This window comes from Amblyraja radiata, chromosome 18 (assembly GCF_010909765.2).
Source record: "Amblyraja radiata isolate CabotCenter1 chromosome 18, sAmbRad1.1.pri, whole genome shotgun sequence".
In the NCBI taxonomy this organism is placed as follows: domain Eukaryota; kingdom Metazoa; phylum Chordata; class Chondrichthyes; order Rajiformes; family Rajidae; genus Amblyraja; species Amblyraja radiata.
The window spans coordinates 41,725,924-41,746,951 of NC_045973.1; the positions used below are offsets into that span (position 1 = coordinate 41,725,924).

The 21,028-nt window shown below is 45.9% G+C and overlaps 1 protein-coding gene across 1 annotated transcript in view; it reads right to left on the bottom strand.

Annotated features, from left to right (window-relative positions):
* The window catches only part of tsen2 (tRNA splicing endonuclease subunit 2), a 55,701-nt gene extending 44,006 nt beyond the window's left edge, over window positions 1-11,695 (bottom strand). Inside the window, exon 1 of the mRNA XM_033037235.1 lies at window positions 11,660-11,695. The gene's annotated coding sequence lies outside the window, so the exon portion shown is untranslated. The remainder of the gene's footprint in view (window positions 1-11,659) is intronic.
* Window positions 11,696-21,028: the final 9,333 nt, after the last annotated feature.

The following is a 21,028-nucleotide window of genomic DNA, read 5'->3' on the forward strand; positions in this document are numbered from 1 at the left end:
GGGCTGTAGACGCCGCACCAGCTGGAGTTCTGCAGACCGCTGCTTCAGGCTGCCGGCTGCCGGCTGCCGCGGGCCAGCGTAACGGAGCGCTCCCCTCCAGCGAGGTCTCACCCGCTCCTCGCCGAGAGTCCACGCTGTGCCCGCCGCTGAAGCTCCGGGCGCGTCTCCGGGAAAGTCGGCGCCGATCCATGCTGTTAGGCCACGGGGGAGGCGACCTGAAAAAGTCGCCTCTCCATGGAAGAGGCGGCCGAAACGGTTTCCCCCTTACCCCCCCTCACCACCCCCCACACATAACTCACAAAGAAACATTAAAAACTGACTTTTAAACATACTAAAAAAATAAAAAAAAGTTGAAAAAGACGGACACGCTGCCGACAGGCGCTGCCAGTGCAGTGCCCCCCTACCAACCCTTCATTTGTCATAAGTTAATTTTACTTTTCTATTCCAAGTTCGAAAAGTTGACATATCCCTCCATAAAGCCCCCAACTCAAAATATATGACTATCCAAAATCACCCTCGACTAGACTATCCTGCTCATCAGAAAGAATAATGGTTAGTAAGGGTGTCAGGGGTTATGGGGAGAAGTCTGGAGAATGGGTTGGGAGGGAAATATAGATCAGCCATGATTGAATTGTGGAGTAGACTTGATGGGCTGAATGGCCTAGTTCTGCTCATATTATTTATGAACTTATGATAGTACATCAAGTTCAAGTTCAAGTTCAAGTTAGTTTATTGTCATGTGTCCCTGTATAGGACAATGAAATTCTTGCTTTGCTTAAGCACACAGAAAATAGTAGGCAGTTACTACAAAACAGATAAATGTGTCCATATACCATGATATAAATATATACACACATGAATAAATAAACTGATAGTGCAAATAACAGAAAGTGGTTGGTAATAATCAGAGTTTTGTCCGAGCCAGGTTTAATAGCCTGATGGCTGAGGGGAAGTAACTATTCCTGAACCTGGTTGTTGCAGTCTTCAGGCTCCTGTACCTTCTACCTGAAGGTAGCAGGGAGATGAGTGTGTGGCCCGGATGGTGTGGGTCTTTCATGATACTGCCAGCCTTTTTGAGGCAGCGACTGCGATAGATCCCCTCGATGGAAGGAAGGTCAGAGCCGATGATGGACTGGGCAGTGTTTACTACTTTTTGTAGTCTTTTCCTTTCCAGGGCGCTCAAATTGCCGAACCAAGCCACGATGCAACCGGTCAGCATGCTCTCGACTGTGCACCTGTAGAAATTAGAGAGAGTCTTCCTTGACAATCCGACTCTCCGTAATCTTCTCAGGAAGTAGAGGCGCTGATGTGCTTTTTTGATGATTGCATTAGTGTTCTCGGACCAGGAAAGATCTTCAGAGATGTGCACGCCCAGGAATTTGAAGCTCTTGACCCTTTCAACCATCGACCCGTTGATATAAATGGGGCTGTGGGTCCCCCTCCTACTCCTTCCAAAGTCCACAATCAGTTCCTTGGTTTTGCTGGTGTTGAGGGCCAGGTTATTGCGCTGGCACCATATGGACAGTTGCTCGATCTCTCTTCTGTACTCTGACTCATCCCCATCAGTGATACGCCCCACAATAGTGGTGTCATCAGCGAACTTGATGATGGAGTTCGCACTGTGGTTCGCTACGCAGTCATGGGTATAGAGTGAGTACAGCAGGGGGCTGAGCACGCAGCCTTGAGGTGCTCCCGTGCTGATTGTTATTGAGGCTGACACATTTCCACCAATACGAACAGACTGTGGTCTGTGGACGAGGAAGTCGAGGATCCAGTTGCAGAGGGATGCGCAGAGACCCAGTTCTGCGAGTTTGGTAACCAGTTTGGAGGGGATGATTGTGTTAAATGCCGAGCTGTAATCAATGAATAACAGCCTGACATATGAGTTTTTGTTGTCCAAGTGGTCCAGTGCGGAGTGGAGGGCCAGCGAGATCGCATCCACCGTTGATCTGTTGTGGCGGTACGCGAACTGCAGTGGGTCCAGGTTTTTGTCGATGTAGGAGTTGATTTGCTCCATGATCAACCTCTCAAAGCACTTCATCACCACCGCCGTTAGTGCCACTGGTCGATAGTCATTGAGGCATGTCACCTTACTCTTCTTGGGCACCGGTATAATTGATGCCCTTTTAAAGCAGGTGGGGACCTCAGACCTCAGAAGTGAGAGATTGAAAATGTCCGTAAAAACTCCCGCCAGTTGGTCCGCACAGGTTTTTAGAACACGGCCGGGTATACCATCAGGACCAGGTGCTTTTCGGGGGTTCACCCCTCTGAAGGATTTCCTGACATATTCCCTTTTCAAAGAAATGAAGAGCATGCCCTGATTAATTAATGGGTGGGACATGCTCACCCTGTTCACATGATAGTTCTATAGTCCTGTAGGCCCAGTCATAGGTCCCCACTCCCTGCACTATGATCCCCACAGTTTTTATTTAAGTTGGCCAGAAGAACTAGAAGCTGAAGACAAAATGTGTAGGAAAGAACTGCAGATGCTGGTTTAAATCAAAGATAGACACAAAATGCTGGAGTAACTCAGTGAGACAGGCAGCATCTCTGGATAGAAGGAATGGGTGACGTTTCGGGTCGAGACTGTTCTAGACTGAAGAAGAAACTAGAAAGCTGAAGAGTTTTGAGAAGAACTGACTACCTGTGTGAACCAGGATGAGTCCTGGAGTCACTTGAGTCAATAGTTAATACTTTGTCACATGTATCTAGATAGCGGAAACCCTTGTATTAACAAACCATGGGGGGTTGAAGGGGAATGGGTCCATTATTGCTGATTGTTCCCTAAAACCGAGGGATTACGAGTAATAAAGTATCATTGTATCAGTGGTAGTAACAAAAAATTGCAGGTGCTGGTTATTATACAAAAAGACACAAAGCACTGGAGTAACTCAGCAGGTCAGACAACATCTCTGGAGAACATGGATAGGTGACATTTACGGTGGAGACCCTTCTTCAGGTCTGGAACTGGGTCTGGAGTTCTGATGAGTTGGCCGCCCTGGCAGGCTGGCGGCTGGGGGAGAGGCGAGGATCGGTGGAGTCATTGGTCATGGCCTGCAGGCGGCCAGAGTGCAGGTGAGGATTGGATGTGGAGTTGGCAGCAGCAGGTGCGGTTGGAAAGTGGCCACGGAAACTGTGGGCGGTTGGTGGCAGCAGTAGTTCTAGTCTGGAAGTGGCTGAGGAGGTGGTTTGGGCCAGGGGTGGCATCAACAGCCTGGCCTGGTACTGAAGGTCAGTAGATCTGCCCGCAATATCCAAAATCCATTATAAAGGGATCCAAAATAAAGAGGGTTACATTTGTGCCTATAATCCAGTAACATCATACTACACATAAGCATAATCATACATAAGTACAAGAGTGCACCAACTGGAGTGTAAAAATAGTAAATTCTTTATAAGGCAGTACACAAAGAGTCGCTACTTTTCCAACGCCATCTTGTACCTAAGATAGACACAAAAGGCTGGAGTAACTCAGCGGGACAGGCATCATCTCTGGATAGAAGGAATGGGTGACATTTTGGGTCAAGACCCTTCTTCAGACAGATCATCTTGTACATTTCATGCATCAATTTCTTAATTTATATTTATTTATTTCGAGAGCACTAGAATATAAATCCAGGGATGTAATGCTGAGACTCTATAAGGCATTGGCCAGACCGCATTTGGAGTATTGTGAGCAGTTTTGGGCCCTATATCTGAGGAAGGATGTGCTGGAAGTTGGAGAGGGTCCAGAGGAGGTTTACAAGAATGATCCCAGGGAAGATTGGGTTAACATATGATGAGCGTTTGATGGCACTGGGCCTGTACTCGTTGTTTAGAAGGATGAGGGGATTCCTCATTGAAACTTACCGAATGGTGAAAGACCTGGATACAGTGGATATGGAGAGGATGTGTCCACTGGTGGGAGAGTCTAGGACCAGAGGCCATAGCCACAGAATAAAAGGACATATCTTTAGAAAGATGAGGAGGAATTTCTTTTGTCAGAGGGTGGTGAATCTGTGGAATTCATTGCCACAGAAGGTTGTGGAGGCCAAGTCAGAGAATATTTTTAAGGTTGAGATTGATAGATTTTTGATTAGTACAGATATCAGGAGTTATGGGGAGAAGGCAGGAGAATGGCGTTGAGAGGGGAAGATACATCAGCCATAATTGAATGGTGGAGTAGACTTGATGGGCTGAATGGCCTAATTCTGTTCCTTTCACATGAACTTATTGATATCTTAAATGACGAGTCTTATCTTAATCTCTATACTTATAAAACTCTGATCTTGGATGTGTATTTATTTGTGTGTGTGTGTGTGTGTGTGTTTGTGTGTAATCACATCTTCGCGAAAACACGATGCGGTAACGGTAACATTTTTACATATTCCAGTAGAGATTTTTTCCCTGGAGTCCAAAATCGCCTTATCTGAAAATGTCATGCTTTTTTTCTCGAGGTATGAATGAAAATATTCAAAAATCCAACTAAACTTTGAATTTAGAAACGGGTGTCATTCGCTGATGATGTCACAATGGGTCTGCTGCGTGTGCCTTGTTCCTCGCGATGCGAGTAACATCACCCCTCCCTCCTCCCCCCCCCCCGTTATTCAAAGGACGGAGCCGGAGATGAAAACGGGCCATCGACTGAAGACCAAAGATCATAACTGAAGACTGCGGTGGCCCAACTCGCGGTCCTTTGGTCGATGCCCCCTCGACCGCCCGCCCGCCCCCTCACCCCCTCGACCGGGGACCTCGTGTCGGCGCATGGTGTGGAGGTTGCTGCCGTGCTCTGCCTCTGTCGCTGCCCTCTGCCTCTACCCGCTGCCTCTGTCCTCTGTCTCTGCCTCTGTCCTCTGTCCCTGTCCTCTGCATTCTGCCTCTACCCTCTGCCCTCTGCCTCTACCATCTGCCCTCTGCCCCTGCCCCCTGCACTCTGCCTCTGCCCTCGGTCACTCTGCCCCCCACCCTCTCCCTCTCTAGCCGCACCTGCGAGTTGGGGGCTATGCGTGAGTGAAAGGAGCGAATGAATAATATTAATATAATATCAAGGGTGGTTGTTAGTGCGTATGTGTGGTGGGTGGTTAATGTGTGTGTGGAGGGGGTTGGTTAGTGTGTGTGTGGAGGGGGGTGGTTAGTGTGTGTGTGTGGATGGTTGGTTAGTGTGTGTGTGTGACGCCGCATGTCCCACTTATAGTAATCTTTATATATCTCAATTTCCCATAGGCTTTTAAACTAAACTTTTAATATATAAAACAACAAATTTAAGACATCTCACGTGGAAGGTTTCACAAACAGCAATCTGGAAATGAACAGATAATCTATTTCTGCGAATGATAAGTATTGGTTAGGACATTTAGGTAATTTCCTGACACCCTCAAAAACACCCTTCTGAGATGCGCCTCTGATGTTGCAACGTGTAAGAAGGAAATGCTGGTTTAAACCGAAGATAGATACAAAATGCTGGAGCAACTCAGTGGGTTCGACTGTATCTCTGGAGAAAAGGAACAGGCGACGTTTCGGGTTGAGACCCTTGAAGGGTCTCAATCCGAAACGGCACCTATCCCTTCTCTCCAGAGATGCTATCTGACCCGCTGAGTTGCTCCAGCTTTTCATGTCTATTTCTGATAGTGCAACACTCTGGGCTTCTTGGGAATGTAAGATGACATTTTCTGCGAATTTGAACCCACCTCCTCCTGAGAGACAAGTGCTATTGAGCCCACAGCTAACACTGAAATTGTGAGCAATTTCAGGAGAGTTATGAATGAGATCTGCAAAACAGATTTTCTGCACCAGTCGTGAAAAAAGCTTATCTGCAAAGAAATAGTAATAAAACATTGCTGTTGAAAACATAAAAGTGTATGTGCATTCATTTTATTCAAAGTCTTCCTTTGACATCAAAATTAATTTGAAAATTCACAACATGCAAGCTCATGCTTTTTTTTGGTAAACTTGTGACAATGGTGTGTGTGGGATGGCGTTAATGTGCGGGGATCGCTGGTCGGTGCAGACTCGGAGGGCTGAATGGCCTGTTTCCGCGCTGTATCTCTAAATGCCAAGCTAAGTCACAAATATTGTACTACCACAGAATGTCAGTAGATGGCAGGTACACAAAATTGCTGGGGAAACTCAGCGGGTGCAGCAGCATCTATGGAGCGAAGGAAATAGGCGACGTTTCGGGCCGAAACCCTACTTCAGTCAGTAGATGGCAGTTTGGCTACCGAGCAGACTATAAATGTCATCAAATAATGAGCAGTTCTGTATTTTGCCCTGGGATTTTCCCCTTCTACTTTTGTTGGTCTCTTTATTTGATATCAAATTAATGCACGTGCTTGTGTATAGTAAAAACATTGTGAGTTTAGCTGTATCAATGTTTTATTTCCAGCTTCATTTTAATTTATATTAGACTAAGTGGGACCCGTTAGGTCCCTGTCACACGAGAAGCCTGGTCCCCCAATGCAACCTGTCCCCCCAACACAATATTCCACCACTCACGCATAGCCCCCAACTGCGCAGGCACGGCTCATTTCCCCTCATCCCCCAGCACCCCCTCCCTATTCTCTTCACCCTCCCTCTTCTTTCCCCTCTCCTCCTCCCCTCCCCCAATCCTTCCCTCACCTCTCCCTCCATCTCCTTTCCTCTACCCTCAGTCACTCCCTCCCTCCCTCCCTCCCTCCATCCATAAAAAGCAGCATCTGCAGTTCCTTCCTCCACAGGTCATTCATTGTGAGCTGTGGTTTAGATCACGTTGACTTGACGATTGGACCAGTTTGCATCGTGTGTGCGTGTGTGTGCGCGAGTTACTCAAACTCTGCGAAAACTGCTCGGCCACCCTGCAACTGTCCCCATCCCTGCCCGCCCGCCCGCCCACTGCTGCCGCTCGGCCCGTCCCCGCCCTACCCACCCTACCCTCCTGCCTACCTGTCTGCCTGCTCGCTGCCGCCGCTGCGCCGGGGGTTGGGGGTGGGGGGTGGGGGTGAAGTCGGTGTTCGTCACGGTGGGCAACACGAGTCTCGATGAGCTGGTGGAGAAGATCTCCGAGAAGGCGGCGGCGGAGGAGACGGACCCGGGGGGGGGACAAGTAGACGGGACCGCCATTGTCACCGAGGGCGGGCGGTGGAGAGGGGTGAGTGATGAGGGAGGGAGAGAGACAGGATCTGGTCTCCACTGAACTCCCCCCCCCCCCCCGCGGCTGCCGCCGGTGGTGGGGGAGATGATAGTTACTATGAGGAGGGGAGAGAGGAGTTTGTGAGTGAGGCAGGACAGTTTGCAGCCAGTGGGGCAGGAAGGGGCGTCGCCATCCAAGCCTTGGCATTGACTGACAGGAGAAGAGACCAATCTGCATGGCGCTGACGGAAGGAATCTGCGCACACGCAGTTTTTAAGATTTTTAAACCTCGGTAACTTTTACAATATACCACCGATCGGAACGAAACTTGTTGCACTCGCAGCACAGGAGAACAATGAGTGAGCTGGCGAAAAATCGTAGCGCTATCGGGTACTGCATTTGCATAAATAGAAAAACCCCACAAACGGAAAGAGCACAAGATCAGAGTTTTAGTTATGCATCAGTATAGTTATTTAGTTATGAAGATAGATAGATAGATAGATAGATAGATAGATAGATAGATAGATAGATAGATAGATAGATAGATAGATAGATAGATAGATAGATAGATAGATAGATAGATAGATAGATAGATAGATAGATAGATAGATAGATAGATAGATGATTAAACACAACATTTCTGTTCAACGTAACGAGGGTGGCAATCACAGTTGATACTGCAGCATGGAGAATTGGGGTATATTTTCTCTTAGAATACAAAGAAATGTGTGAAGGAAGTGATAAATATCTTGTCTGTTTAGTCACTGAATATAGAAACATAGAAAATAGGTGCAGGAGTAGGCCATTCGGCCCTTCGAGCCTGCACCGCCATTCAATATGATCATGGCTGATCATCCAACTCAGTATCCTGTACCTGCCTTCTCTCCATACCCCCTAATCCCTTTAGCCACAAGGGCCACATCTAACTCCCTCTTAAATATAGCCAATGAACTGGCCTCAACTACCTTCTGTGGCAGAGAATTCCAGAATATGTGTGAGCAAGGATCATAAATAGTTATTTGATAAGAGTGAGTTTCAATGAGTTTGAGTATAGAATGACATTGAAGCATACACATGTCAACAGCAGGTCTACTACCCATAGGCATAAGCGAGCTGCAGAAAAGGATAGAGTTAACTGAAATTAAGGTTTTATGAATAGGGGCAGAGAATATAATCACAGCACCAACTTCCATTTTATGCTGATCATCGATCATCCATACGCAAGTACAGTTTTATCCACCTTCACATGCTTAGGGGCAATTTACAGGAGCCAATTAACTTATAAAGCTGCACGTCTTTGGATTGTGGGAGGAAACCGGTGCATGTCCTGGAGAAAACCCGCGCGATCATAGGGAGAACGTACAAACTGCGCGCAGACGGCACCCATAGTCAGGATCGAATCTGGGTCTTTGGTGCTGCGAGTCGGCAGCTCTGCTGCTGTGCCGCCCCTTCTTAAGAGCAGCAGACTCGAGTCCCAGATTCGTCAACAAATGACCTTCCCACCAAGAATTTGGTGAAGTTTTCTCTCTAAGAATAATTACTGAAACCTTTGATTGAATCTGAAGAAGGGTCTTGACCCGAAACGTCACCCATTCCTTCTCTCCAGAGATGCTGCCTGGCCCGCTGAGTTACTCCTGCATTTTGTGTCTATCTTTGATTGAATCGATAGATTGAAAGAGTCAGCGGCCGATCTAATCCTTGTAACCGTTCACATTAGTTCCACGTTATCCCGCTTTCACATCCCCTCCCTATACACGAGAATGGGTGACGTTTTGGGTCGAGACCCTTTGCTGAAGAAACATCACCCATTCCTTCTCTCCAGAGATGCTGCCTGTCCCACTGAGTTTCTCCAGCATTGTGTGTCTATCGTCGGTGTACACCAGCATCTGCAGTTCCTTCCTACACATTTTGTCTGATCCTTGTAGAAGATAGTTCTAGGACACTAAAATGTGGCCAAAAGATTCACGGAGGATGAAATGAAATATTCATGTATAAGGTATTTATGATTTTATGCTTTTAAAGATCATGGAAATAGAATCAGATTCAGATGAGTTTATTTTCATATACAATGAATCCAATGAAATCCAACGAATCCAATGAAATTCCTTGGTTGCATGAAGCTCATAGAGTAGTCAGTATGCATGCAATAATGAAAAACGCAACAATAAATACAAAACCAATTTTCAACGACAGGGTTTTCATGAGGAAATTGGGCAAGCACTTAAAGGGAAAAGTGAAAGAGCAAAAGAATGGAAGTGACCAGATAATTCTATCCAGGGTCAGCAATGAATCAAAGAGCCACATTCCCCCCTTCTGTACTGTAAACGTTCGATAACTTATTGGAATTCGAATACTTTATTGTCACATGTGTCACAAGGCACAGTGAAATTCTTTGCTTGCTTACCCAAAGTATGCAAATAGTTGCCACATAAACAGTGCGGATAAAGTTACCAAGTACACCATGCCGGCTCCTCCATTGTTCTCCACCCCTCCCCTCCTCATGGTGGTCCCCCAATTCCGGGTTCTCCATTGTTCTTCCCCCTCACTCATGGAAGTCCCCCCAACGCCAGGTCCTCCATAGTATCTTGGGTAGGATCTCTGAGTTTGTTTATCTCTTTCCCATTGAATTTTCTTCATCTCATTATTGTTCACTGCACTCTCCCGTCAATAACATTACAGACCATCTTTAAAAAGATCACAAAACTCATTTGTAACATGCTAAGCATTTTTTGCATTCTTCCTCACTGCCACACTTTACTACTGCAGCTCGGGAGCAGAGACAGATTTTTTAATTTGCTGGATTATCACCCAAATCATCTCTTCTAAACTCCAAAACGTGAACATGAAACTTTTTTCCAATTCAAAACCACGAAGAAAAATTTAAAATTTCTGTTCATCTAAAATGTTCATCTTTCTAAATGGCTAACTGTGCATCATAAAACGAAGGTAAGCAAAATGGTCACTGCACAGAAAAGAATGGAATGGTATTCTGTTATAAATTATTTTGAATTACGCTATAAAAACCAAAGTTGCCAGCATCTGCATTCTTTCAGCCTTCTGGTCCCAAGTAATCAAATTTGAGACATCCCAAGGGCAACAGGTATGGAGTTGATTTTCCTTCCCTCATATGATGTTATTAGCTGCACAGTTCCTGTATATTTTAACAAGCAGCGATCATGGTTAAAGGAAGAGTATATTTGTTTCAAGTAATTTCATCCTAAAATTACTTTGTTAGCTCGAATAGCAGGAAACTCTCCAACAATGACATGCCTGCAAAAGTGCTTTTCCCCCCCCATTTTTCAATAGACTTTTGCCAAAAGGCAATTCATCTAATTGTTGGTTTAGTTTAGTTTTTTAGTTCAGAGGTACAGCGCGGAAACAGGCACTAGGGCCCACCGAGTCCGCACCGACCAGCGATCCCCGCACATCAACGCTATACTACACACACGAGAAACTATTTACATGTATACCAAGCCAATTAACCTGCAAACCTGTAGGTCTTTGGAGTGTGGGAGGAAACTGAAGATCTCGGAGAAAACCCACGCAGGTCACGGGGGGGGGGATGTATAAACTCCGTGCCGACAACACCCGTAGGCCACCTGGTTGAGTATAATATCTCAGCTTCACAGATATATAATGGCAGAGAATTGAAAGGAATAGATCATCTTTCTTTCTGGTGAAAAGTTCAATTTCTTTCAGATTCATAATTATGAAATTTATAGAAAATGTGTTTTTAGAAGGAATGGGTGAGGTTTCGGGTCGAGACCCTTCTTCAGACTGTCCCTGACGTATTGAACCCCGACACACCTGTCTTAAACGTTTCAGAACTTTATTAATTTTCCTTCTGATAAGACACTTATCAGTCTTTAGTTTTTTAACAGTTTGAAGCAGGGTCTTGACCCGAAATGTCACCTCTTCCTTTTCTCCAGAGATGCTGCCTGTCCCGCTGAGTTACCCCAGCATTTTGTGTCTTTCTTCGGTCCAATCCAGCATCTGCAGTTCCTTCCTACGCAGTCAGTCACCAACATGTTTTAATTACTTCCCCAAGGATAGCAACTGGGTTTTAAATTTCTGCATGCACTACATTTTTTGTTCTCTCACAGTTGAGTCTGTACCTCAGACTTAGCACAATTATTCATGAGCCTCTCAGACTTACTATAACATCACATTCCCATGGTCACCTGCATGGTTCTTGACCACACCATGACTTTTGAAGCCTGTGATTTTATAGTTTCCACAAGGTCATCACCTGTATCAGATATATACTTTTCAGTGTTGGCAAACTGTGTTTTAACTGCTGGCAAAATTCTTTGGAGAGAAGGAATGGGTGACATGCGGGTCCAGACCCTTCTTCGGAATGAGGGTCGGGAGAGGGAGACAGACATGTGGAAATGTAAGGTGTGAAAACAAGACATCAAAGCGGATGCAAAAATCATGGAAAATGTAGAAAAGATCATTGTTAGCTAGGGGATGGTGACAACGAAGCAGACAGAGATAAAATTTAATCAGGAGGACAGTCAGACTGGTCAGAGAACTAGGATGATGGTGGGATGGAGAGAGAGGGAAAGCAAGGGTTAGCTGTCAATATTCATACCGCTGGGTTGTAAGGTGCCCAAGCGAATACACATGACAATAAAAGAAACTATTGAACCGTTGAGTTATCCACAGGATGCTCATGTGCAAGGCAACATGATACATCATAAATGGCATCAAACATATTTACTTGTAGGTACACAAAAATACTGGAGAAACTCAGCGGGTGCAGCAGCATCTATGGAGCGAAGGAAATAGGCAACGTTTCGGGCCAAAACCCTTCTTCAGTCTGAAGAACCGAAGCTAGTGTTTTAGACCACTCAGAAGTAGGTTAGCGCACAAGAGTTTTTGAACTCTGATGAAAACAGGTGGTCCAGCTACACTTCCTCTTAAGAAATAAATCAAACCTGAAGTTACAGTTCCTTGGATTGTAATATTTTAATTAATTTGAGGTGCTTAGATAAAGTCAGTAATAAATAATCTTGGTGGGTGTCAGCACTTTGTGTCAGTGCTGCTGGCAAAACAGTGCCAACAACAGGTTGTGATTCCTACTTGTGTCATAAATTGTGATATAATTAAGGCTCTCTGTTTTCCTTGGAACTGTTTAAGCCAGTGAAGTAACATTTGAGCAACAATTGTGGAGCAGGTGTTCATTTTAATTGTATTAATTCTAAAAACTAGGCAGCCATTTATAATGTTTAAGAAGGAACTGCAGATGCTGGAAAATCAAAGGTAGACAAAAGTGCTGGAGAAACTCAGCGGGTGAGGTAGAACTCATGGAGTGAAGAAAATAGGCAAAGTTTCAGGCCGAAACCAAGGGTTTCGGCCCGAAACGTTGCCTATTTCCTTCGCTCCATAGATGTTGCCTCACCCGCTTAGTTTCTGCAGCACTTTTGTCTACCAGCCAATTATAATTATTTGTACTATTCCTTTAATGCTCAGTTTCATCCTGAAAGACAAACTGGGTCTGGAGAAAGACAGACACGATGGCCAAGGATAGAACTGGCAGATTTGTTGAAGGGATAAATGTTTAAAATTAAGCATTAGAAATTGTGAACTACAGTAAAGAGAGGTTAAATATAGGGATCATCTCATATATAGACAATAGACAATAGGTGCAGGAGTAGGCCATTTGGCCCTTCGAGCCAGCACCGCCATTCAATGTGATCATGGCTGATCATCCCCAATCAGTACCTCGTTCCTGCCTTCTCCCCATATCCATTGACTCCTCTATTTTTAAGAGCCCTATCTAACTCTCTCTTGAAAGCATCCAGAGAACCTGCCTCCACCACCCTCTGAGGCAGAGAATTCCACAGACTCACCACTCTCGGTGAGAAAAACTGTTTCCTCGTCTCCGTTATAACCCTATACCTCCTCCCTCGACTCCATCCAAGGACCCCGACAGTCCTTTCAGGTGAGGCAGAGGTTCACCCGCACCTCCTCCAACTTCATCTACTGTATCTGCTGTTCCAGGTGCAGACTCCTATATATTGGCGAGACCAAGTGTAGGCTTGGTGATCGTTTCGTTGAACAACTCCATTCAGTCCACCTAGACCCACGGGATCCCCTGGTTGCTAAACACTTTAAACCCCCCTCCCATTCCCACATTGGCCTTTCAAAGTTCAAAGTTATTTGTCCCATGCACCATAAGGTGCAGTGAAATGTAATTTACCATGCAGCGTTGCAATTAAAAAAGGACCCAATACACAACATAATTCAACACAGACATCCACCACAGCATTCTTCACTGTGGTGGAAGGCAATACAGTTTACACAGTCCTCCTCCTCCTCCTCCTCCTCCTCCTCCTCCTCCTCCCCCTCCTCCTGTTCACCCGTGGTTGGGGCCCTGACTTTCCATAGTCGCCGCTATGGACGGCCCAGCGTTCAAGCCCTCTGGTCGGGATGTTCCGAACGATGACGTCGGGACAGGTCGAGCGCACCCCGCGGCATGGAGCTCCCAAACCGGTCACCTCCTTACCGGAGTCCGCGGCTTCCAGATGTTGCAGGCCGGCGGTCGGAGTTCTTCTCCGGTGACCCCCGGCGAGGGATCACCTACTCCATGATGGTAAAGCAAAGTCCGTTCCACGCCTGCCGCCAGAAGCTCCACAGACAGTGGCTTCCAGATGTTGCAGGCCGCAGGCCAGCGGTTGGAGCGCTTCGCCGGCGTCCCCCGGCAAGGGAGTCCACGATGTTACAGTCTCCGCTGCACCGCCGCTGAAGGTCTGGGCCCGACTCTGGGAAAGGTCGCACCAAACCAGCTGTAAGGCCGCGAGGAGGGGGTGAAGAGCGACAAGGAAGAAAGTTGCTTCTCCGTCGAGGTAGGTGCCTGAAAACGGTTTCCCCTATTCCCCCCCCTCCCGCCCACCCCCCACATAAGACATACAGAGAAATACTAAAACATACTTTTGGACTAAAACCCCCCCAAAAAGTCGAAATAACGAACCCACTGCAGGCGAGGCAGCCGACTCGCAGCGCCACCGGAACTTTTTCAATCAGGAGGACCATCTGTCCTGGGGCTCCTCTACTGTCAGAGTGAGGCCCAGAGCAAATTGGAGGAACAGCATCTCATATTTCACTGGGGCAGCTTACACCCCAGCGGTATGAATCTTGATGTCTCTAACTTCAAGTAACCCTTCCTTTCCCTCTATCCGTTCCTCCCCCATCCTAGTTCTCACTGAACATTAATCATGGGGAAGTTCTGTTAAATGTCCATTCATATTCTGCCTAATTTTACATATGCTTTTAACTGAGGAGAATCCTACGTTAATCATAATTTGAGGAATGTATTTCTCAAATGGGAATGGGCTATGGGCATTTGATCGCAGTATAATATTAAGATCCTAAAAATAAGGACTTAAGAATCAGATGCAGGGAAAGATCATTTCCCCTCACGCACACTCTGCCATTCAACAAGATCGTGGTACATTTTCCTTTGGTATCTTTTCAATCCCCAACTTTCTAAAAAAACTATTGATTTTTGTGTTGAATTTACTCAGCAACCGAGCCTAAGAGTCCACAAGGATAAAGAATTGTAAAGGTTCAGTGTCTCTTCATAATATCCAACCCCTGTCTTTGAGACTGTGACCCCTGGTTCTGAAAAGCACCAAGATGATTTCACATGCAATTTTGTACTGTGAAATAAATATGTAACGATACAAATATGTCTAGACCTTGATGTAATAATACAGCGATCCAATGAGTGGGCCATGCTGCATCAAAGGTAGACGATAGATTGATATACATTAGGTTTAGTTTAGAGATACAACATGGAAACAGGCCCACCGAGTCCACACTGACAAGCGAACCCCGCACATTAACACTATCCCACACACTCTAGGGACAATTTACCAAGCCAATTAACTTACAAACCTGTGCGTCTTTATAGTGTGGGAGGAAACTGAAGATCTCGGAGATGCCATCGGAGATGCCATCCGCTGTACCACTGTGCCGGTCTATTGAACAAACTGTTTGCGTGCTTTCACACCAGAACCTGCAATCATATATTTTACATGCAGTGTTAAACCGTTGGGGACAAGAAAGTCTGCATTAGCGGGTTCCAGTCAATGTAACTGTTTGTTTCTTTATAATTGGCCCCAGTTCCTTCACACCTGGTGTAGGATAAATCAGCTGGGGGTCCAATCCTTGCGATATTATATTTCCCTGCTGGAAAAATGTACGTAAATGGCAAATGATGACAGAGGACCCGGCACTTGGAGTTGCCGTGCATGACATCATAACTGGGCGACACCAACACCTTTGGCCAATGCCTTAATATTAGAAGGGGTTGGAAGGATAAATTGAATGAAATGCATTCAGCAACGAAATGGAGAAAACGAGGGAAGGAAACAACATTTCCAGATTGGTTAAAAATGCTGAAAACTGTGGAAAAAAAGTGTGCAGATTTTGATAAGAGAACTAAAAGAAATTAGATTTAATATTTTAAGAAACACAGTCGTGTTGCAGCTTGGCAATTGAGTTTATGTGCTTTTGTGTGTCGCATTTAGAATAAGAGGGTTTCCATTTCGATATCTGTAAATTTGATAGATAGATAGATAGTGTAGATCAGGGGCGTCAAACTACTTTAGGTCGCGGGCCGGAATGGGCAAAATGCGACGTCAAGCGGGCCGGATCAGTTGGGTACGCGCGAACGCTCGCACGCACGCGTGCTCCCACAGCTTTCATTGCCTTTGTTTTGTTTTCCTCACAAATCATCCAGCGGGCCGGATTGGACCCCTTCGCAGGCCGGATGCGGCTCACGTGCCGCGAGTTTGACACCCGTGCTGTAGATAGATCGACACTTTATTGCCACGTGTATCGTGAAGGTACAGTGGCGTTCTCTGTTTTTAGTATACACGGTGCACATAAGAGTCAAGACATGACGCAGACACAGTTACAAAGTACCCGTAGATATTGTTGGTCCCTTCTTTGTCCCCACCTCCACCCCCTTTGTTTCCAAACATTTCCAAAGTTTAGCTATTTTTGTGATGAAATAGACAGAATCTATAGTTTAATTGGCATTTGTGTCTCATTGTGCTGAACGTGGGCTACAGAGAATAACATAAAACTTGCCTGGTGATTTTGTGCAGCTTGCAAAGGTCACACAAAACCCAGTAAGAATAGATAACATATTTATATAATTACATTGCTCTGGAGACAAAAGTTACTGGGCAAATTCCATCCAGAATTGTATTAGGTTTCTGTGAGTTTGTGGCCAATATTTCAAGATTATTAATGTTTCTAATATAGAACAATTTCTTTGGAATGGTGAGACAGGGTCCAGTTGCGGTTAATTTTCAGTCTATTCGTGGCCATTATAATTATTGACTCAATGCGTTAACATCACTATGCAGTTATTTTGCAAATTTCTGTAAAAAGTGAGTAACATGTCCAACCATCTCATGACAGAAGTACTAAGCTCTGGAATTGTAATCTTTCAATAAGTTAAAAGTAATACAAAACTCAATCTAAATAATAGATAGACACAAAATGCTGGAGTAACTCAGCGGGACAGGCAGCATCTCGAAGGAATGGTTGACATTTCGGGTCGAGGCGGTCTGTCTGAAGAAGGATCTCGACCCGAAACGTCACCCATTCCTTCTCTCCAGTGATGCTGCCTGTCCCTCTGAGTTACTCCAACATTTTGTGTCTATCTCCGGGGAACTCTATCCTTGTTAAGTCTGGGGGGATGGGGAGGAGAGCAGAATTGTGGCTCACGGAAGAGACACAGGTGAGGATGGGAAGATGTGACTGGGTGAAAGATCCATTGACAACATCAGGGGAAAACTGCATTTACTGAAGAAGAGAATTTGAGAGACAAGAGTCAAGAGTGTTTCATTGTCATTTGTACTGAAACGGGACAATGACATTCTTACTTGCAAGATATAACATAATAAGCAAACAAAAATGAAGTTCAATAAATTAAAAAAACAATATAGTGCAAAGCAAAACAAGGCCCGGAGTCTCCAGAGCACTTCATAATTCGGAGTTGAGTTGGAGTTTGCAGTGTTCAATAGCCTGATGGTTGTTGGGAAGAAGCTGTTCCTGAACCTGGACGTCACATTCCTTCTTGCTGAGGGCAGGAGTGAAATGAGAGTGTGGCCAGGGTGGTGTGGGGGCTCGATGATGCTGGCTGTCTTTTTAAGAGAGATAGATCCCTTCAATGATGGGGAGGTCAGTACCTGTGATGGACTGGGCAGTGTCCACCACTTTTTGTCATCTCCGTTCCAGGGCGTACGAGTTGCCGAACCAGGTCGCCAGGCAACCAGTCAACATGCTCGCTACCGTACGCCTGTCGATGTTTAAAAGAGTCAATAAAAGACGTTCTAAAGAGGACATCTCGGATGTCCTGCAATGGAAAGTCTCATCTTATGAACAAATACAGCAAAGAGGAGTAGTTGAGAGTAAGGGATGATGTCCTTTGAAGAGCTGGATGGGAGGAGGTGTAGTCAGAGGAAGTGTGGGAGTCAGTGGGTTTCTCCATCACAGGGGATAGAATATCCACTGATGCCAACTACAAACCCAATGACTTTGACAGTTAACTCTGTCCGCCAAGGCCCGTTGGATCTTCCGGTTGCCAATCATTTTAATTCCCCATCTCTTTCTCATGCCGATCTTTCTAAGCTGGGCCTCTTCCATTGCCAGAGTGAGGCCACATGCAAACAGGAAGAACAGGACCTCATATTCCACCTGGGAAGTTCACAACGTCACGGCATGAACATTGATTACTCCAATGTTCAGTAATAAGCCCCTCACCCCTTCTCCCTTTCCTGAGCTGCTACCACCCCAGACTGCACCCATTTCTCCCACTAACTTGCCCCTCTTCCTTCACCCACCCCCCTCTTCCCCAACACACCCTTCCACCTACATCCCTCCCTCTGGTTTACATTGCACTCCTTTTCTCTCCTTATCTGACACACTTTTGCCTCCTTTTCCTCTCTAGCCTTTGTCACTTACTCCATCTGTCTACCAATCAACTCCCCCTCACCTGTATTCATGCACGACTGGCTTGGTCCAGCCCCCATCTTTCGTTTCCAACTTCTCTCTCCTACCACAATCAATCTGCAGAAAGGTCCCGTCCCAAAACAGAGACTTACTTACTTATTGCCTGTTATGCCTCCTGGCATGTAGGGCAGCAAGGAAGGTCCTCCACTCCTGTCTGTTCCATCACGCCCAGTAGTGTTGATTCCTTCAGTTGCTGTTTCCGTAACATATGTGTTTTACGAGACAGGGTTGTTAGCCCTGTGCTCAACCTCCAACCTGGAGGACCAGTGGATCGCTCTTCGTCTCACCTCTACCCTTCGACCTGTCCAGCATGGGAGACCCTAACAGGGGACGAATCTCCCGCTGGCATAGCTCTAGGGGTCACTGAGACACACAAGCTCCCCGACCACAAGGTTGCAATCCAACGGGGATCAAAATAGAGTCACAAGGCCAATATTGTCAAGCTTGAAAGGGTTCAGAGAAGATTTATGAGGATGTTGCCTGGACTAGAGGGTGTGAGCTATAGGGAGAGGTTTAGTAGGCTGTGTCTCTATTCCTTGGAGTGCAGGAGGATGAGGGGTGATCTTGTAGAGGTGTAGAATATCATAAGAGGAATAGATCGGGTAGATGCACAGAGTCTTTTGCCCAGAGTAGGGAACCAGAGGACTTAGGTTTAAGGTGAAGAGGAAAAGATTTAATAGGAATCTGAGGGGTAACTTTTTCACACAAAGGGTGGTGGATGTATGAAACAAGAGGAGGTAGTTGAGGTAGGGACTATCCCAATGTTTAAGAAACAGTTAGACAGGTACATGGATAGGACAGGTTTGGAGGGATATGGACCAAGCGCAGGTGGGTGAGACTAGTGTAGCTGGGACATGTTGGCCAGTGTGGGCCAGTTGGGCAGAAGGGCCTGTTTCCATAATGTATCACTCTATGACTCTAAAACATCATCTATCCATTCACTCCACAGATGTTGTTTGACCTGTCCAATTTTGTTTAGTTTAGAGATACAGTGCGGAAACAGGCTCTTCGGCCCACCGAGTCTGCGCCGACTAGCGATCCCCGCACATTAACACTATCCTACACACACTCGGAACAATTTACACTTAAACCAAGCCAATTAACCCAAAGTGTGGGAGGAAACCGGAGATCCTGGAGAGAACCCACGCAGGTCGCAGGGAGGACCTACAAACTCTGTACAGACAGCACCCGTAATCAAGATCGAACTCTGGCGCCGTAAGGGGGAAACTCTACGGCTGCACCACCGTGCTGCCCAGTTACTCCAGCTGCCCAGTTACTCCAGTTACTCCTATCAACTGTAACTGCCCTTTTCAATTTTAAAATTAAATTCATTTAAGTTTTGTCATGAAAACCTGCTTGCTTTCCAGAATGCTAAGAAATTTTAATTCCTCCATTCTTATCCAAGAAAAGGACCCTTCTTCCTCGCCTGCCCCCTGGGTTTCAAGGATGACTTGCTCCTGCTCTTGTGCTGTCGGTTGTGAGCCGGCCGATGAAGTCTGTGGAAGAGGCAGTAAGTGGTTGTTGGGGTAGGCCCGCTGGCAGTCCGTGAAGCCTGCATTCCTTCCATCGCCAACTCTGGGCTTCCCTCTTGCTGCAAACCCTCCAGCTTTCTCAATGCCACCCCAAAATAATGAGACTCATCAAATGCAAGCCACGGTACCCCCCCCCCCCCCCCCCCCCCTCACGAGCGAAAACTATGACTCATCCCATCTCCATTTGGGAGATAACTGTACACTGAGAGAGAATTTCAACTTGCCAATTTGTCGGGCCTCCAACCAAAATGGCTGGGTGCTTTTGCTGATTCTGTAAGGAGGAAGAGTAAACCATGCCACGAGCAGATTGAAATGTACAGATTGCAAACTGGGGCCTTGTTTCCTGTCTCCTTTCAACACAAGAATGTTCCGTTGCCAGCTGCCCCCCTTTGCTTTTTATTCAGTACCTTCGAACGTTTGTCTTGCTACTCTTGGGATGCCTTGAGTCAATGATCATTTCATTCCAGTCTCAGTTCAAAATTAATCTGTTTTGTTACTCCAGCTGTTCCTATGGTATTATTATTTTAGATTTATGTGGAATAATTACAAGTATGGCATGCGGTTGTAAAATAAATGACTTTGTCAACCGTAATAAAAGCCAAAAAGCACATATTTTATATTTTTCCATTGAAAATATATAAATAAAGATACAGAGGTATGAAGTGCGGACAAAGAATGTTATGTGGTTAAGAATGCATGTAGACTGTATTATTACATATGTTTGTAATAAAATATGCTCCAAAACTGCAGATTCTGGGGTAGAATTTGCCCCCAAGCACTAATGTTTCCAGCAGGAGGTAGGGTCTATCTGGAGAGTTAAGATTCATTCACTTTAGGTGGTTTACTACAGGCACAAATCACTGCCACAGTGCAGACCACAAATTGGTCCCGCCATTACTTATTGGGGTTTGGTTGTTAAGTTTGGTTTAGTTTAGAGATACAGCGCAGAAACAGGCCCTTCGGCCCACCGAGTCCGCACTGACCAGCGATCCCCGCAAATTAACACTATCCCACACACCATTTTACATTTTTATACCGAGCCAATTAACCTACAAACCTGCACGTCTTTGGAGTGTGGCAGGAAACTGAAGATCTCGGAGAAAACCCACGCTGGTCACGGGGAGAACTTACTAACTCAGTAGTTGGGATCAAACCTGGGTCTCTGGTGCTGTAAGGCAGCAACTCCACCACTGCCCCACCATGCCGCCTGGTTATGTCCCCTTATGTTCTGGTTATGTCCATTAATTAGGGAAAGTTAGCAAGGCTGTTCTGTGGGAGGTCATGATTTGCCACTTGGTTTTTGAAGAGGTGGCAAAAGTGATCAGTGAGGATGGGGCAATGAATTTATAGTAGGGCATTTGATAAAGTCCCTCATGGTA